The 20,853-nt window shown below is 38.9% G+C and overlaps 1 long non-coding RNA gene across 1 annotated transcript in view; it reads left to right on the top strand.

The window, feature by feature from the left end:
• Window positions 1-14,664: 14,664 nt before the first annotated feature.
• Window positions 14,665-20,853, top strand: part of LOC124788073 — a 205,865-nt gene continuing 199,676 nt past the window's right edge. Inside the window, exon 1 of the long non-coding RNA XR_007016056.1 lies at window positions 14,665-14,880. This is a non-coding gene — a long non-coding RNA (uncharacterized LOC124788073). The remainder of the gene's footprint in view (window positions 14,881-20,853) is intronic.

Genomic DNA, 20,853 nt, shown 5'->3' with positions numbered 1-20,853 from the left:
CTAGCTCCCTCGTAGTAAAGGTGGCATTGTAGCACTCACGATTCTGACAAGATAAGAGCCTCCTCCGTTTGTTTCCAATGGAGGAAGGCAGGGTAATAGTGGGAAGAGATCGAAATTTCCGCAAAATGCTGTTGGAGGTAGCTGTTGGAGGTAGCAATAGGGTCCGTGATGATATCGTATGCTACTGTAAGGCCGGTAATTGGGGAATGGACCTTGGTCCTAGAGAGATGTTGGAGGTTGGCCCACATGACAGAGGAGGGGGCAGAACAGTTAAAAGAACAAGTGATTGAAATACAGCTAGCTTTTTGCCTATCCCGAAGAACTTGACGACACTCTGTGTGCATCTGTTTATAATTAATGCAGTTTGCCGTCGTAGGATGACAATTAAAAACGTGGAGACCACGTCTCCGCGCGCAAATTGCGTCGCGGCATACCTCAATCCACCAAGGGACTGGGACATTGCGTGGTAAAGAGGAAATGCGAGGAATGGAATGCTCTGCAGCGGTAAGGATAACATCTGTGAGATATTCCACCTAGTCATCACAACTGGGGAAATCTTGTTCATCAAAGGTCGCCAGGGAGGAGTAAAGCCACCAGTCGGCCTTAACTGCCATTTGGATGTGCATGCTGGTGAGGTAGGAGTCAGCAAATAGATAGCACATGGAAAATGGTCGCTCAAGTAGGTGCCAGAAAAAACAGACCACTCGAGATGATGGGCAAGCTGGACAGTGCAGAAGGTTAGTTCCAAATGGGAATAGGTGTGCGAGGAACGTGGGTGCTCCTGTGTTAAGGCAGAAGAGGTTAAGTTGATTAAGAAAGTCAATCAAGATGGCACCTCTCTTACAGGTTCTGGGAGAACCCCAAAGGGGATGGTACCCATTAAAATCACCGAGCAGCAGAAATAGGTGAGGTAGCTGCCCAGTAAGCTGGAGGAAGTCTGCCCTGGTGACATCAAATGATGGAGGGATATAAATGGTGCAAAGGGAAAAGGTCAAGTGAGGAAGAAAAAGGCAAACTGCAACAGCTTGAAGATGGGTAGCCAGGAAAATGGGTTGACTATAAACATCATCCCGTATCAGCAACATGACTCTCCCATGAGATGGCATGCTGACCTCAGGGGGAAGGTCAAAACGGACCAGGAAAAAATGTGAAAGTCAAAGCAGTCATGAAGACGAAATTTTGTTTCCTGAAGCCAGGACCATCCCACTACATGAGGTCCACAGAAGTATCGGCTTTCTTGTGCTGTCGACCAGCAGGGGAATCCAATGCAGAGAAATGGTTGGTGCCCACCGGCGATGCAGAGGCCGGCCGGGTGAAGGTATCACATGGCGACACCGTCAAAGACGATCTTTGAGTCGGTGAAGGAGAAGACCATTTGTCTTTGTTGGACTTCTTCGAGCCTTTCCGGTTAGCAGAGGAAGACTTGGGTGCTGGTTGGCTAGAAGGACATAGGAAGTCTTCACGGGAGTATTCGTTCTGTCCTTCCTGGTCTGTTGGTTTTGTAGCTGGTGACATCACCCCTTGAGGCGAGAGTTTGATGGCTTGTTGCACAGCTGGACGAGGGGACAGCGCTGCTAAAATGATTCTGGGTGATTTCACATCCTCAGAGGTTGAATTTCAGGTCGCATGTCTCCATGGCCATGTCCTTCATGGAGCGAGATGTAACAAGAACAGTACTATAAGTGCCAGACAGTAGAACACAGGATTTGCGACTAGCCAACAACTTGCGAGCGACCGGGTAAGGAACTTTTTCCTTTACCTGGATCTCCTGGATGGTTCACTTACAGAGATACATGGGCAATCTTGAGAAGAGGCGGTGTGGTCGCCATTGCAGTTGATACAGTGGGGAGAAGGAGGTGAACAATCACCCTCGTGCATGTCCCTATCACAGGCTAACATTTGGCCAGGTGTCGACAAGACATTTGAGTGTGGTTGAAATGATGACACTGTTAGCAGTGCATTGAGTTCAGAATGTGCAGTCGAACTGTGATAACTTCGTAGCCTGCTTTGGTCTTGAAGAGAAGCACCACTCGATCAAAGGTGAGAAAAAGTATATGTGTGAGCACTAAGGAGACATCTACCTATTTCATCACCTGATGGATGGCAATGATGCCCTGATCAAAGACATATGTTTGGATTTCTGCCAGTCAGACCCTCGAGCAGCCTAGTGTCAATAACACAATGGGAAGAGTTCAGGTTCTATGGGCCTCAACACGAACGGGATAGCGATGGAGAATTAAGGTGACAACCAGTTGTTGTGCTTGAGAATCAAAAGTAGCTCCAAAAGCAAAGAGCCATTCCGTAAACGAGAGCAGAATTTCACAGGTCTGGCAATTGCATCAACACCCTTCTGTATAATAAAAGGATTTACTGTCGTGAAGGACTGACCATCTTCAGAACTTGGTGCAGTTGGAAAGGCCTTTGAATCGTTAGCCTCATTGTGTTTACAATTTGTAGACATTAATTGTGAAGATGACTGACTCATTGCGAGAAAATCCCCCATGATTGCCAGTGTCTCCAATGGCACGCCCCTTCCAGCTGGAGACCTCCTTCACAAGGGGGCGCAACTATCTTAGGTGGCTGTTCACACCTCACACCTCAGGTCGCATGTACTGAACACCTGACAGATGGACCAACTGGCAATTAGGGTAGGTAGCAGCTCAGGTAATCACCCTTCCCTGGGCCTGGCCTACCAGGGTGTACGTGTGAACCCTACCTGTCGACCCAGGGCTGGGAATTACGCTTCACCCAGTCACCTGTAACGCATCCGACATGTGGCCTGGCCTTCAAGAGCGCACAGGGAGGAAGAAGAAAAAGAGGAGCCTCAAACGCCGAAGCCGAGGAAGGATAGGAGAAGGTGAACAAAGAAAGGGAAAGGGAACGAAAAACAGTCATGAGAATGTTCCTATGTCAGCTGCACACAATGAAGAACATTCCCAAAAGCATCCCAGACACGTTCACCAAGGGAGGGGATAAAGAATAGCAAGAGGATAGACATGCAGCACAGATGGGAAAAATGCTGCAAAGGCTGGGGCCCCATAGTAGCCAAGCATGAAACCACCAAAGAGTGGCGAGCCCCCTGGGAAGGGGGGGGGGGAGTTGGGGAGATGAAGGTAGGCATTTGGGTGGACAGTGGAAATATAGAAGGTGGAAACAGGAAGAAAGAGATGGGGAGAGAGGAAAGTTGAAGTTGGTAGGAAGGATAAATTTCAGGATGGGTCTCATTGCCTGGGAGAGGAAGAACTAATAGAAATTTGGTGGAGCTGATATCAAGCAACATTTGCATGGCAGAGGAAGTGTCAGATCATGGTTTTATAGGTGTGGAGAACTTCCTTGCTTAACCCATGAGAAGGTGCACCTTAGAAAGTTACACAGTTTGGTGCACAGGAGCAAAATGCTCATGCTATTTAAATCATATTTTTAGAAAAAGGTAATATAATACTATTATAAGGGGGTGGTTTGTGTTGTTGCTCCGGATGATGATTACCCGAATATTTTGTCAGGATTTGTAAGTGGCGGGTCCTCAAGGTACGGCAATATGCGAACACCGAGAAGTATGTTTAAACAGTTTTATTAACAAAAGGTTGATTATAAAACACGTACGCTACATGCACCCAGTATCACTGTGTCTGCCATCCTAACACCAACTAATTACGGTCGTATTGAAAGGCTCCATGGTGAGCTAAGAAAAGAGACATATTCGCGCCCGAGTCTGCGCTAGTCAGTACTTAATCTTAGTCAGTACTTAAATCAGTTTACACGATTTCTGTTTTTACCATGAGTGAGAAGTGTGTGACATGCCGTAGGATCGTTAGTTCCAGGGTATGGTGTGATGGGGCGAATGTAGTGGCGTGGGAAATGGGGACATAAATGAGGCTCACCAGTAGTATTGTAGGATCTGCAGCAGAGATAGGAAAATACTGGAACAGGAAGGGAAAATTGCAGCTCTTCAAGCTGACCTAGACAAGGTAAGGGAGGATCTGGACAGGTTAAAGAGGGAGAAGGGTGAACAGAGGAGAGAATTGGCAACAGATAATAGGGGGAACAGGCAAAGGAGAGCATCAGACAGCTTTGTCATAAATCTTAAAAATAGATTTGACCTGTTGCCTCAGTCAGAATCGGATGAGCCTCATGTAGCTGAAGCTGTAGAAAGGGCACAACAAGCTTTCAAGGACTTGAAAAAGTTAGGGAAATTTGGAAAGAGAAAGAAAGTTCTGTTGTTAGGTAGTTCCTATGGTAGAGGTGTTGGCCAACTACTGCAGGAAAATCTAGGTCCAGAGTACCAGGTCACAAACTTTTTCAAGCCTAGTGCAGATCTGGGTCAGGTAACAGAGGATGTAGGTTCTTTATGCAAGGATTTCACAAAGGAGGATGCCATGATTATAGTGGGTGGTCCGGGAAATAGCATTGACAGAGACTCTGAATATTCCATAGAGAGTGACCTGGTGAAGATAGCATCAGCAATGAAGCATACGAGTGTGGGATTTGTATCTGTGTTGAGACGCCATGAACGGCCTCATTTGAACTCTTCCGTAGGGACGGTGAACTTGGAGTTGGAGTGGCTACTTAGGACAGATATAGGATCCCATATTGGTTTGTTTCCTGTGGATGTTATCGATAGGTGGGACTACACTAGGCATGGCCTTCACCTCAATAGGAAAGGGAAGGGAAAACTGTCTGGGTTGATTGCAGAAAACTTAAGGGGGGACTCTGTCACAAGTGGTAAAATACCAGTGGTCACAGGTGTCAGAGGGATGCCTTTTTTAGGATAGGGAAGGGGGAAAGAAAACGAGTCTTAAGAGAGATTGGCAGACACACTCAGTTTGAGAAAACAGATGAACAGGAGTCAGATTTTAGCATACAGCCTCCATTTAAACAATGTTTAACAGAAAGTAATCAGAAACTGCCAGTTCATCTTCGCCAAAGCAGTTATAATCCCATTAGTATTCAGTATCAGTTATCTTTATTACACCAGAACATTCCGGGACTCAGAAATAAAGTTGATGAACTACTCTTTTGTGTCGCAGAAATGAATTCATCTAACCAAATTGACATCATCTGCCTCTCTGAACATCAAGTGACCACTGGTATAGATATGTTAGACATTTCAGGATTTAAGCTAGCTCTCTACTTCTGCAGAGTAGATATGGATGGAGGAGGAATTGCCACATTTATTAAAAACAGCCATAAATTCAAGAACATTGACATTAATAAATTCTGTTTAGAGCAGCATCTAGAAACATGTGCAACAGAAGTAGAGTTCCATAACAGATCCTATATAATAGTAACAATTTACCTAGCACCTGCAGGAAATTATAATCTTTTGGGTTATTTAACAGGAAGAAACAAAGAAATTTTGATTGCTAGTGACTTTAATACAGATTTTCTAATGCAATCTTCCAGTAAACGTTCACTGCAGTTAGTAATGTTGTCTTTCAATCTAACTCACACTGTAAACTTTCCAACTAGGATCAATAAATCCTCAAGGACAGCCACTGATAACATTTTTATAGACAAATCAAAGGAACAAAATCATATCATAAAACCCGTTATAAATGGACTATCAGATCACGACATGCAGCTCCTTGTTTTAGATGTAAATTCTAAGCAGATTATCAAGACTGCTAAATCTGAGTACAGGAGAGTAGTCAATCAACCAAAAATCGAGTGTTTTAGAAAACTGCTCAAAGATATGAACTGGAAAGATGTTTATAGTGCTCAGGACATGAATGAAAAATATAACACACTCATGAACAATGTCAGTACCATGTTTGAAAACTATTTTCCTCTAAAAGTTACTCAAATTAAACAGATTCTATAATAAAACCATGGATTACACAAGGAATAAATATTTCCTGTAAGACAAAAAGGAAAATGTATCTGTTGACCAAGAATAGCTCTAATGCTGATGATTTAGCTAAATACAAGGAATACTGTAAAATACTACAAAAAGTAATTCAGACATCTAAACAAATGCACTACAAGAAGAAGATAGCAATGTCAGGGAACAAAATAAAAACACTATGGGATATAGTGAGAGAGGAGACTGGTAGAACTAGAAAGGAACAGGAGCAAATAGCACTAAGGGTAGATGACACATTAGTAAACAATGAGCATAGTGTGGCAAATCTATTTAACAAGTACTTTATATCTGTTACTGATAGAATGAGACTGTCAGGGTCAGTAAATAATGCCCTTGAATATCTGAAACTAGCCTTTAAAAATAGCTTCAGGTACATGAATATGTCTCTCACTTCACCAAAAGAAATAACTTCCATAATAAAATCATTAAAAACAAAGCCTTCTAGTGCTCATGATGAAATTCAACAAAGTTAATTAAGGCATGTTCTTGTGAGTTTAGTACAATTCTAAGTTACTTTTGTAACCAGTCAATTATAACTGGGACATTTCCTGACTGGCTAAAATATGCAGATGTTAAGCCTCTATTCAAGAAAGGGGATAAAGAGATACCATCAAACTACAGACCGATTTCACTTTTGCCAGCATTCTCAAAAATTTTAGAAATAGTAATGTACAGGCAGCTGCTCAACCATCTGACCACAAATAACATATTATCAAGCACACAGTTTGGATTTCTGAAGGGTTCTGATATAGAAATGCTATCTACACCTACAGTGAAAATGTACTTAATTCATTAAATAGCAAGTTACAAACAGCAGGTATTTTCTGTGATTTGTCAAAGGCATTGTCGATTGTGTGAACCACAACATCCTTTTAAATAAATTAGAATTCTATGTTGTCATGGGCAGTGCTGCGAAATGGTTCCAGTCATACCTCGCTAACAGGAAACAGAGGGTGTCAGTGCACGGGACTAGTGAATTAAGTCATCAGTCATCATCAGAATGGGACGAAATTACATGTGGTGTCCCACAAGAATCCATCTTAGGGCCATTGCTTTTTCTTGTGTACATTAATGATCTCTCATCAGTTACACTGCCAGAAGCAGAGTTCGTTTTGTTTGCAGATGACACAAGTATTGCAATAAATAGTATGTCAAGTGTAGTTCTAGAAAGATCTGCTAATGATATTTTCATGGATATTAATAAATGGTTTAAAGCCAACTCACTGACATTAAACTTCGGAAAGACTCACTATATGCAATTCAGAACCTGTAAGATGTTTCTACCCAGCATATGCATAAAGTATGAAGAAGAACAGATAGAAGAGGCTGACAGTCTTAAATTCCTGGGATTACAACTTGATAATAAATTCAGTAGGGAGGAGCACACCACAGAACTGCAGAAACGCCTTAACAAATCTGTATTTTCTATTCGAGTGTTAGCAGACATAGGCGACAAAAAAATGAAAAAGCTTGCATGCTTTGCCTACTTTCATTCCATAATGTCATATGGTATAATATTTTGGGGTAACTCTTCGAGTCAAAGAAAGGTTTTCAGTGTCCAAAACCGTGTAATACGTATTATTTGTGGAGTTAATTCATGGACATCCTGTACAAACCTTTTCCAAGAACTGGGTATACTAATTACTGCCTCTCAGTATATTTACTCCTTAATGAAATTTGTCCTAAATAATATATCTCTTTTTCCAACAAACAGCTCAGTTCATACATACAATACCAGGAACAAAAATGACCTGCACAAGGACTTAAAAAAAGCACTTGCTTTAGTTCAAAAAGGGGTCCACTACTCAGGAATACTCATCTTCAATAATTTGCCAGCAAACATAAAAAATTTAGTTACAAATAAAGATCAGTTTAAAAGGAGCCCGAAAGACTTACTAGTGGCCAATTCCTTCCTCTCCATTGACGAATTTTTTAATAGAAACAAATGATGTATTGTATATATTCATACTATTAGTATTGTTATTTCAGGTTTAAAAAAATTGACATGTTCCACGTCCACGAGGATCTCCTCATCACGGACCTATGGAACGAAAAACTAATCTAATCAAATCAACTTAATACTGCCTGCTGCAGACGGTGGCCAGCCGCATACCCTCGTTGCAGTGCGGCTGGACAAGTGTCTACTGACCACGCAAATTTTCAGCATTCCAGACAGGTCGGCTGGCGAGCGCGTGTTAACGTACTGCACGGTTGTGCGCAATCCCTAGACCCTTACACTATCATAAAAAATCATTATATGAAATGAAAGGCACTTCTCTATGTAATCTTAGTATTTATTAAGGTATAAGTAACAAAAAATTTCAGTCTTATGCATAAAAAAGTCTTGTGAACTTTGATTATTTACTTATGGCACATATAACGAATTTAATATATAAAAAATCAAAAAGTGCATATATTTTCATTAACCAGTCTTCCATAGAATCTGGAGAATTGTGTCTTTCATAGCATAACATGAATGTTATATGCCCAGTGTTGAGTGATTTGTGACACAAAGTACATGCTTTTTTAGAGCATCTATTCTTCCTTCTTGGATATAGCGCACAAAAGCCACTGGGTCCTGTCTCTGTTTCCATATTAGGAAGCGGTATAAACCGCACATTCGTAACTTGAGATCCGATCAAATGTTCTGCAATGTTATTCTTCTTGAAATATGTGGTTTCACCATCTCTAGAGCCAAATATTTCAGGAATACACGTCTTACATTTTGTGTGGTTTATGTGTATATAATTTGCGCGTTGATCCCAGTTATAATCAAAATAGTGAAGAACAGTCTCATTGGTCACCATGAAGTAATTCGCGCAACAGAGTAATCGTCTTTCTTTTGGTCAACAACGTCCACATCTCCTTTAGTACTGTTGTAAAATATAACACTTTCTGGTTTAGCTTCAGTATTTGTCTCTTGATCGAAATTATCGTCGTTGTGGAGTGCGGATAATATAAATACAATTTTCTTCGTCTTTTTCCTTGGTACTAAGATACGATAACATTGTTTTCACCAAAACCAAATAAGGAACTTAGCAACGGTCTGCCCTTTGTTGACAAAAATAATGGAGAGATTTCTTTTCTATTTTTGCGTAATGTGCCGACTGCTGTTGTTCTGTAGACATTTTTCAATTCTATGAGTAGTGGAATGGACGTGAAATAATTGTCCAGTGTTATGTTCCTACCACTGTTCAATACAGGAGCAGCAACCGTCTTAACCACGTCAACAGCCGCGTTGCTCAAATTATAAGGTCCCTAGAGGCTGATTTCCGGCAAATATCTCCAACTTACACGTATAAAAGGTTTTCGCATCTACGAGGATGTTGATTTTTATTCCGTATTTCGCGGGTTTATTTGAAATATATACCAGAAACTTACAGCAGCTGCTGAACGACTCCAACATTTCATCAGTAGTACAGTACTCTCCAGGTGTATAATTGTCGTTACAGTGTCTAAACATGCCCTAAAATATTTCTCGGATAGGCACTAGGTTACCAACTTACTTTCTTGCCTCCCGAGTATTAACATCATCAAAACATAATACTCGAAAATAAGAAGCGCTTCTAGACATTGTTGCTGCAAAAAAATTATAGGCTGTACCATCATCAGTCGACATTTCTTTCACATTCAAATGATTTGTTTTCTTCAAACCAGCCATGTACAACAATCCAATGAATGCCTTTATTTCAACAACGATTGTCAGCTTACAATCTCGTTCTCGTGAAAATTTTTCTTGTAATTTTGTGATTTATATATTTGTGTATATAACTATTTTATCAATCATTCCATCATCCAAAAACATAGAAACACATTGTAAGGGAGTTTGTGCATTCTTAGCTGCTTGTTTGACCCCTGGCAAATGAATTACGATATTCCAAGTCCTAGTACACATATTACTTATGGGTTTGTGTATAAGCCATTTTGTAGACCCATCTTTTCCAGTATAAAATGGTATCCTACCTCTTGGTTTGTGTGGCTCTTCATGTGCAGCTTCATCCGGAGATTGTTCCATATCTGTCTGATGGGGACTATCAGTATCAGAGCAGTTGCTTTCAGGGTTGTCTACATGATTGTCATCTGTATCATCCAGATTCAATATACATTCTTCGTCCAAATCAGGGTTTTCCAGCCATGCAAGTATTTGTTTTGTTTCTCGGTCATCAATACTGATTATTGTAAGCTGTATTTAATAAAGAACATTATTGCTAAAAATAAAATCACCTTCGGCTTGTTAAAACGTAATAAAGCAAGAAATAAACATTTACACAACAAGAAAAAAAAAATACTTACACGGATAGGAGCACGACGAGCAAAATGCACTTAACAGCGCGATGGCACAACCAATTCGCTGCAAGGTTACAGGCACACTGAGCAACGCGAAAGTGTGTTGCACGGGGAGGTAATGAATCCTTAGGAAGGTACTGAGATGCTCAGATGCTCACTGTGCTATCGTGTTAATAACAAACAGTTATCGAAATGAATTTTTATGTGAGAGAAATGCTCATAGCGCACCTTCACATGGGTTAAATATCAGTGCTTATATACCCACATCAGAGTCCAGCTACATTGAAAGTACACTGCAGCAACGCCCTCAAATGGAAACTTGATCGCTTCTTATACAATTTCAGTCTGATGAGTGACTTAAGAATGTGTGTCCTAAAATGTATGCATGAAGACGGGCAAATGTTACTTGTTGCAATCAGTCACCTGCCTTACAACATACCACGTCCTGTCATATGTTACACAGATGATACTGCACTGTTTAGCTCTCATCAGAACATCTCTGCATTCAATCAGAAACCTGACCTGGTGAAAATAGAATCTGCAACGAACCATACAAATTTTGGCTTGGTTCCTGCTTTCATGCTGTATGACTGGCCCCAATTGAACAACTTTGTCAGGAGGTTCAATATGGAGCTAGATCAGCTGTTTCGGGCGGCTACTTTGTCAAGCATAGGTTTGGTTCCTGTTGATGGTATTGGTAGGTGGGACTTCCCAAGACATGGCCTGCATCTCAATAGGAAAGGGAAGGGTAAACTGGCTGGCATGATAGCAAAATATTTAAGGGGGGGGGGGGGCACTGAAACTCATGGGAGTACTTTTTTAGGCTAAGATCAGTATCCAATCATCCTACATTGATTGAAATTAAGCTTAATGAAAAGTTCAGACAGGCAGGTACTAGAGATGTGAAAGTATCACAACGTTCTCATAACAGTAAAGTGAAAAATAATGTTAGTATGTCACAAGATTCACATAAAAGCACAATAAAAATAATGTTAATATATTGCATCAGAATATCAGGGGATTAAAAAACAAAGTAGATGAGCTTCTTGTTTGTATAGAAGATTTAGAAACTGAGGGTGCAATAGATGTACTATGCCTGTCTGAACATCATATAGTCACAGGTATGGAAATGGTAAATGTAGGTGGATATAAGCTTTCAGCACATGTAAGTAGAGACACTATGAAGAGAGGAGGAATTGCCATATATGTTGAAATCAGTAATAGTGTGAAAAATTTTAAAACTAGAAAATTTTGTGTAGAGCAACACATACAAGCATGTGCATCTGAGCTTAAACTAAATAAAGGCACTTTTATAATTGTAGCTATGTATAGGTCCCCATTGGGAAATTTTCAACTATTTTTGAAAAACTTGGATTCTTTATTGTGCTACCTGTCAGAAAAAGGAAAGCAAATTATTGTTTGTGGGGATTTCAATGTAGATTTTCTGACAGAGTCAGATAGAAAGCTTGACCTCGAAGTATTACTTGGTTCTTCGCATTTGACACCAGTTATTGATTTTCCAACACGGGTGGTACAGGAAAGCAGCACACTGATAGATAACGTTTTCATAGACCAAGATAAATTTAATCAAATAAAACCTTTTGCTGTTAAGAATGGTCTGTCTGATCATGATGCAAAGCTAGTTACAGTATATGATGTAGCTTCATACAGTATTGCAAAACAGTCCTCCAAAATAGTGTGTTCCATTAACGATTTAACATTTCAAAATTTTAGGGAAAGCTTGCAACAGTTAGACTGGGTTGAGGTGTACAGGGAACATGATGCTAATCTAAAATTTAACATATTGCATGATACCTCTGTGAGTATATTTGAAAACAGTTTCCCTAAGAAAACAGTGAAATATAATTGTAAGAAACAAAAATTATAAAAAGTCCAGAAGTATGTGCATTATGTCTGAGATTACCACATCTGATAATAAAATTAAAACAATTTGGAATATTGTGAAATGGGAAACAGGGTAACCGAGAGCACACGAGGACTGTATTTCTATCAAACAATGAAAAGTTTGTCAGCAAGAAGTCAGAAGTAGAAAACACTTTTAATAATCATTTTTTAAGTGTTGTAGAGTAAATAGGTTTGAGCTATTCATTAGAAAATGCAAGGCAGTATATGAAAGAGGCAGTACCTATGCAATTTGATAAAATTTGAATCCAACCCACCCTTCTTACTGAAATTAGGAAAATAATAAATTCACTCAAAAGTAAAAGCTCACATGGAATTGATGGCATTTCCAACAGAGTACTAAGAGCTTGTTTCCAACAAATAAGTAGGATTCTCAGCCACATACGTAGTAGCTCACTGAAACAGGGAATTTTTCCAGATAGACTGAAATATGCTATTGTTAAACCATTGCATAAAAAAAGGGGATTGATCTGATGCTAACTACTACCACCCAATCTCACTTCTGACAGCTTTATCCAAAATTCTTGAAAAAGTAATGTATTCAAGAGCAGCATCACATATTTGTAAAAAATGAAGTATTAACAAAATGTCAGTTTGGTTTTCAGAAAGGCTTTTCATCAGAAAATGCTATATATGCTTTCACTGGTCAAATATTAAATGCAATGAATAACCATACATCACCCACTGGGATGTTTTGTGATCTCTCAAAGGCTTTTGATTGTGTGAATCATGAAATTCTTCTAGATAAGCTTAAGTATTGTGGCATGAGTGGGACAGTGCACAAATGGTTTAATTCATACTTAACTGGAAGAATGCAGAAGGTTGAAATTAACAGTACAGATAGTCTACAAAAACCAGCAGAGTCCTCTAACTGAGGAGGTATCAAGAATGGTGTCCCACAGGGTTCAGTCTTGGGTCCTTTTTTGTTCTTAATATGTATTAACGACTTGCCACTCTATATTCATGAAGATGCAAAGTTAGTACCTTTTTGCTGCTGATACAAGTATAGTAATCACACCCAACAAGCAAGAATCAGCTGTGGAAATTGCAAATAATGTATTTCAGAAAATTATTAAGCAGTTCTCTTCAAATGGTCTCTCACAAACTTTTGAGAAACCACAGTTTATACAATTCTGTGCAGTAAATGGCATAACAACATTGATAAATATAGGCTATGAACGGAAGCCTGTTGCTAAGGTAGAATACTCAAAATTTCTGGGTATGTGCATTGATGAGAAATTGAACTGGAAGAAACACATCTGCTGAATAGGTTAGGTTCAGCTACTTATGCCATTAGGGTTATTGCAAATTTTGGAGATAAACATATCAGTAAATTAGCCTAATATGCCCATTTTCATTCACTAATTTCATATGGCATCATATGTTGCGTCAATTCGTCATTAAGAGAGAAAGTATTCATTGCACAAATGCGTGTAATCAGAATAATAGCTGGAGCCCACCCAAGATCACCTTTCAGTTATTTATTTAAGGAACTCTGGATCCTCACAGTACCTTCGCAATACATATATTGTCGTCCAGTCTTCACCAGGCTCAACATACTTACTTTTGTGTATGTATATATATATATATATATATATATATATATATATATATATATATATATATATATATATGTGTGTGTGTGTGTGTGTGTGTGTGTGTGTGTGTGCTGCAGAACTTCATATTAAAAATAATATGACAGAACTTGTTGTTGGGGGGAAGTTCATGACCACAATATTAGGGTTAAGTCGAAGTTAGATATACCTGGGTACAGGTTAGCAATGACTGGAAATTCTCACGAAGTAAACCCACTCAGAATTTTCAATACGTTACCAGTCTTTTCATCGGGCCATGGATATAATTAGTTTTAAACATAAGTTGTACAACTGGTTAACAGATCACCAAGTCCTTTAATCCATACATGCATTTTTTCATCGTTACTCTTACGACAGGAGCGGGTATACAATGTAAAAGGCATATTACTATATATATAACTAGGTTTAGATTGGGTCTTAGCATCTATTCCACAATGCCAGGTCTTGTAAGCGATGATATCTCGGTTGGCGAATGATTCCAATCCAGGTAAAGAGGCATTTTCACATCGGACGATAGCGAGAGTAAACCATTCACTTCCAGTACTCCCTGTGGCAATGTCAAGACTGAAATTAACTCGACATCCACGGAAAAAATCGGTCCATTCAATATGACACTTTGTGCAGTACCATTTGTGTGATACTTTGATTTACCAGATTATTATATTAACTTTTAGAAACTGTTACTTTTAATTGTATTATTATGTACTTCATGAACTTTTTAGAACTAATATTTAACGCTACACATTGTACTACCGTGCATTGTATATACTTTATCTTGTATGAAACTGATGAAACCTATATCATTGTGAACTGATTTACGGTGAATAAAGATTCTTGAGTTTTGACATATTTGTAAATCCTTTTAATTTATGACGGCTAAAAGGCTTGCATGCTACAAGCCAACAGTAAAGTAACAAAATGCTGTCAAGTGACGAGCAAGGATGATAGTATTTTTCAGTTCGTGAGGTATGTATGTTGTGCAAAGATGATAAAAGAAGGTAAACAACATGGCGTTTGTGCGCGGCGTAAAGACTAAAACAGTTGTTTGGAACCACTTAAAACAACAAGTCCGTTTGCGTGTTGTGCTGTGCTGGTATTTTTATTTTTTTATATAGTAATGTAGGGCTTATGTTACACTAAAGTGTGACATTGGCAGTGAAACGTTTGTACAATTTAAAGCTGCGGCTTATGAATTAAAATGATCAGAAGAAGGTAAGATCCTGCCAAGTTTATTGATGTACTTGTTGTAGCTGAAGTTGTAAGCTTGTCATGGCTCTATCATGGTGTCTTTTTATGTGAGTTTTGCAGCGGTAACTTTTCCTCGATCGATAATAAAACATCCGATGTACTGCAAAATTTAATTGTGTAGTTTTCTAGACCCTACTACTACGTTGAATGTATATTAAGTATGTTAATATTGGTGGAACAGCCAACATCGCAGTATTTCCTGTTTATGAATTTATATGCCAAAATTCCATATTCTTGTTGACGCATTTTTAGACCGGTGAAGTAATTCTACAAAATGCTTGCATTTTATTCGGAGAAACAGTTAAAATGATCCGTAAACGTTAAATTGGATGTTGCAGGAAAGAGAAATTTAAGATTTTGCGTTCACCCAAGTATTTTAGCATTGGAGAAATTAGGAAGCAACCGATTTGTTTTATGACATTGTGCACGCTAACTGAATTCCGATGTCTGGTTTATCTGTTGATTGGGCATCAGTAATGTTGTTTCACTAGCACCCTTGCAGCAATAATTATACATATCGCCAGTCTCGTAAGTGTTTGGCCAGAATTTACTCTGTTGTTTGGAAATATCGAGTTAATTTTATCTTAAAAATGTTAAGAATGTAAAAAGTGTTAAGGTCGAACCCAATATATAAGATAGGTGGCCATACCATTTATATTACGGGTTATTTTACTAGGCCCTATTACTCTTTGCTCTATCATAAAGTCAATGACATGTTTACGCAGTCCAAAAATTCCAAATATTGGATTTACATTTCTCTTCAGAATTATATGGGCCTATGGTGACTGACTTGGTGTAATACATTTTATTCCCCACTGGGAAAGGTTAAGTATGGAATTTAAGTCAGGCATTTGTTGATACTAAATTGGCTTGTTTACTTAAATAGGAAGATCTCAGGCTGAAAGGCAAAACATGCATAAAAATTCTTAAAATATGGAGGTATATGTTCTACCACACATCAAGATTATTTTGACTGCAAAGAAAACAGTCATTTGGTTACATTTTATGTTTGAAGGTTACTGAATCTAGAAACTGGTAAAGAACAACTTCTGATTTTGTACACTCTCAAATTGACAAATCAGTCACGTTACGTTCATCATATTATATCTTCGCTCTGTTATTTTTTTTTTTTAAAAAAAAAAGAGAGAAGAAGACAACAAACTTCCTGCACATTGATGCAGTACTATGGTATATATGCATGGCAAACATCTGGTTGCAAAGTTAATATTCCTGTTGTATCATTTGATAATATGATCACTGTCACTTTTGGCATTAGACTACTACAGTGCAGATACCCGAACAGTTATGTGCCATGTCTACTTTTTGACCGTGTCAAGTGTTCATACTGTTCAATTCCACTGTGTTTTAAGCACTTAATTGAAACTCCATATTTACACTTTGATCACAAAATAGGGCCTAAAGGAAAAATATTTAATAATACAACTTCCCTTTTGGGAGATATGTCTGTGTAAGTAGTGCACATGTTAAAATGTGGTATTTCGATCTAATTATTAGGTTTTTTCCAAATAGTACCTCATTTATGACTTGTGAATCTAATAACTTGCTTGTCTGTTACATGGTATCGAGTCTTTAGCAACTTTACATTTGTTAGCCTTCAAACATTAGTTCTACATGAGTGGAGACTTTTACAAATGAATGATCTTGGAAGGTGGTAAAACAGGCACATTCCATATTTTTATCTCGCTTTAGCTGTTTGGTATGAGATGCTTACTTTTTCACTTCAGTATATTATTAAAGTGTAGTGTTGGGTTTCCAGAATCAGTCATATTTCCATGAGCAGATAGTGGTAGAAAATGCGATGATGGAATTTAAACAAGAAGTAACTTAAATATTTCATTTTAGGCTAATTTGAATTCCTGCAAAATTTTTGTATAGGTCAGTTTTTTCATTAGGCCTAATTATGTCTGCTGCATATTAACAATTATCATTGGGCTCGTTAAGTTCTGAATGTGGGTTGGAGTTTTTGACATGCCAGATTTTATCACCATTTTATTCAAGTTTACAATCCATTTTTTGTAAGTACCAGAGACAATTGCTGCTGTTTGCCACTAACTTATGTTCTTTTATTGAAACCCTCTAAAAGTTCAAATGCGTATGTTTTGAAGACTGGGGCTATTTAATGTAAATCATTATGTAAACTTGTCAGACTATAAAAATATTGGAACACTTTTTATAGCCTGGGTAATTGACCTAACTTTTTACATTAAATACACTAAGTTGTCAACATTTATAAAGCCTGAAGAGTTGTTGATGTAAAATTTTGCATTTATGGCAACTAACAGCTGTGAGAGTGAATACTATCTAGTGTTGTGGACACGTAATGCAGTATGAAAAGTATTTAAGTGGAGCAGAGATCAATGTAGAATCTTAGGCCACATATTGAGAAATCCAGTGAAATAAGTTGCTTCGACAAAGAGCGGATTGTTATGGCCTGGCACCTGGGAACTAGCATCTTGGAAAGAGTGAAGCTATTTGCATGCTACTGTTGTGAGCATCTAAGGAAAATGGTAGAAGGATAATGAAACAAAGATTAGGCGACAAAGTGGTGGACTGATGAAAGAGTACAACACTGATGCAGGCTCAAGTGTTTGAGAGCACAACATCCAGTGCACGTTGTTGAAGGGATTCATGGTAGACAGTTGTATGTTCCTACATTTGTCCTACAGTGTCACCAGTTACGGTTGCGGTGGGCTTGGGATCATCAGTATTGTACCATGGATCAATGGCAACATACTACCTGATTGGCTTAATCATGTTCCTTGTTACATCATGTTGATGGTAGTGTCAGGATACACCATTAAGAAGGCAAATGGTTTCTTGAAATGTGTACCATGTCACAGATGTGGGCCAGTAGGGGCAGTATTATGTTGTTAGGGTCAATCACGTGGGTGTCCATAGTCTGCAGTATTCTTTCTCCCAGGAGCTAGTCCGAAAATGTATGCAGGAGAACTTCTGTGAAGGTTGGAAATCGGGACATGGGGTATTGACAGAAGGGAAGCATCAAGGGCGGGTTATGAGTCGTGCTTGGACAGTTCATTCCTAGAGCACTACCTGCAAAACACAAGTGTCCCGTTTTCGAGTCACAGTCTGGCACATAGTTTTCATCTGGCAGGTAGTTTCATATCATTGCACACTCCGCTGCTGAGTGAAAATTCATTTTGGAATATGATACATAATTGGCAGAAAATGAGACAAGTTGATTGTGTAAACTAACTGGCTATGGTGCAGCCCCACCCAATCACTGAGGTGAAATGCAGTATTAAATACATCACTGGGTGAGAAAATCTGTTGTCGTTTTATTGCACAATTGTCAATAAATCACTGGAGACAGTCATATCCATTAAATTCCTGGGACCGTGAATATGTGGTGGTTCAAAGTTGAACAACCATATAAAAATAATGATAGTATAGTAAAATACCAGACTGATTTATTGCAAAACTACTCAGGAAGTGTAGTCTATCTGCGAACGAGTTTGCTTGCAGCACCTGACCAATACTTGAGTATTTGCTTCTCAGTGTTGGGCACCTGGAAGGTAGTATTGATAGAGGAAATAGAAAAGATACAAAAAGCAGCAGCTTGTTTCATTTTGAGTTTAGTTAGTAGGTGCAAAAGTGTTCCATGATAAATTCATATCATTATTTGAAAATAGTTTTCCACATTAGCTAACCAGAAAGGAACTAAACAGCCATGTAAAGAAAAAGAAGAGAAGGGATCCTGCAGTAGTTGAACACAATGAAAACTACTCAAAATTACTAAAAATGATGATTAAAAAAAAAAAAAAAAACCTGGAACATGCACACCAGCCTTGGAGATTGGCCTTTCGGAGAGTGACCTCAGGTCAGTTTTGCGGGAGAAGGTACTTCGCACCTGGGGTGAAGAATGGCGCACCCTTCCTTCACCCAACAGACTTCGGGCCATCAAGGAGGCTACCAGTGCGTGGCACTCCTCCTTGCAGGTCTCTTGCAAGGACTCTGTTGTCCTCTGCCGGCTGCAAATTGGCCACACCTGGATGACACACAGCTATTTATTGCGCCGCGAGGACCCACCTTTATGTCGCTGCAGGTCAGTTTTGACGGTGTTCCACATCTTGTTGGGCTGCCCGCTTTTAACTCCGCTAAGGCAGACGTTTGCGCTGCCTGATACGCTTCCTGTACTTTTATCAGATGATGTTGCGATGGCAGATTTAGTTTTGAGTTTTATTCGTGCAGGGGGTTTTTATCGCTTGATCTAAGTGTTTGTCCTTTTTTTGTGTTGAGTCTGGCCTTTGGCCTATGATTTTAGACTGGGTTTTTAGTGCGTTTCATGGTGGTTGGCTTTTCCTTTTTTGTTTCTATGGTCAGCCAACCACTGTCACACTTGGTGTGATTATAATTCCTTTTTTCTAGTCTCTGTCTGTGTTTTTCTTGTCCTGTGTCGTCTCTTGTCATCTCCATTGTTTGTTTTTATTCTTTGTGGGTGTTTCAAGTTCATGGAAAAAGGGACCGATGGCCCTAGTAGTCTGGTCCCTTCAATCCCACAAACCAACGAACCAACCAACCTCAAACTACCATTCTCTTATTACTCTCTACTCCATGATGGTAGTCTTTGATGTGGACTGACTGAGGAAGAATGCCTTAACCCTTTAAGTAGCAAAAGGTTTTTCTCAGCACAACAGTGAAATACATGGCAGTATGTTCCTCTTTGGAGATAGTAATGAATAAACCTGGTCAGTTTATTATGTTGTTTTTAAGTCTACCATGAGGTATGGGGTAGTAAATATTCATAGGAGTGAATGAGGAAAAAACAATTATGGTAATTCCGGTTGTTTGCCATTGATATGTATCTAGTAGTGTCACTTAAAAGCTTTAAATTGCTGCATACTATGTTGATAGTCCCTTATGCACAGTAACTTCTTAAATTCATATGTGCATTTAAAAAATCCAGTGCGATAATACAAGAATCAAGACTTTCCTACTCCTAGAGGATATAACACATATGGCAAAAATAGGATAAACACAGAAAAAACATTTTGAGATGTTTGCACTCTGGTAAACTCAAACACCTTCAGTGAATAAATAGCTATGAACATTACACTTCAAGCAGTAACCATTAGAGTACAACTGAGTATACTGATGACAATCTGTAGTTTCTACAGTACACCTTGTTGAGATAGTATCTACAGAGAAACAGAAGATTGGGTGAGGTAACGCGGTGGTTAGCACACTGGACTCGTATTCGGGAGGATGATCGTTCAAACCGTTTAGGTTTTCTGTGATTTCTTAAAGTTGCTTCAGGCAAATGCTGGGATGATTCATTTGAAATGGCATGGCTGATTTCATTCCGCATCCTTCCCTCCCCCTATGGGATTGATGACCGTGCTGTTTGATCCCCTCCCCATAATAAATAAATAAATTGTTAACCAAGAAAAGGAAGAGATAATTAAATAGTTAAACCTATCTTTGACTGTATTGGGAAATTTTAATTACCATAATTACATAAGGGGCAGTTCGCTAATGACTCATAGAGGCCAACTACTAGAGAGGCTGTTCTCAGGCACTGATCTCTGCCTAATACATTTGGGAGCCGCAACACATTTCAGCACCACCTATAGGTCCTATTCGGCAATAAATTTGACGATCTATAGTCCTAATCTTGCACTTGTGAACCAGTGGAACATTCACAATGACTTTTGTGATAGTAACCATTAAGTGATTACTGCATTGGTTCCAAATTTACACCACACAGATTCTTTATCATGTTGCTCACTGTGAAGGTGCAATTGGAATGCTTTCACTGCTAAAGCATAGGTCACAATAAATACAGGGGAGAGTAGTAAAGGTAGTAAAAGACACGATAGAAATAATCATTCAAACTGCGAACACTATAGTAATGTTCTCTTCAGGTCCTTCTAAATCAAGACAGATGGCTGTTCCACA

Source organism: Schistocerca piceifrons, chromosome 3 (assembly GCF_021461385.2).
Source record: "Schistocerca piceifrons isolate TAMUIC-IGC-003096 chromosome 3, iqSchPice1.1, whole genome shotgun sequence".
Lineage (NCBI taxonomy): Eukaryota > Metazoa > Arthropoda > Insecta > Orthoptera > Acrididae > Schistocerca > Schistocerca piceifrons.
The sequence above is the reverse complement of the archived record's forward strand: the minus strand, read 5'-3'. Positions and strand labels throughout refer to the sequence as shown.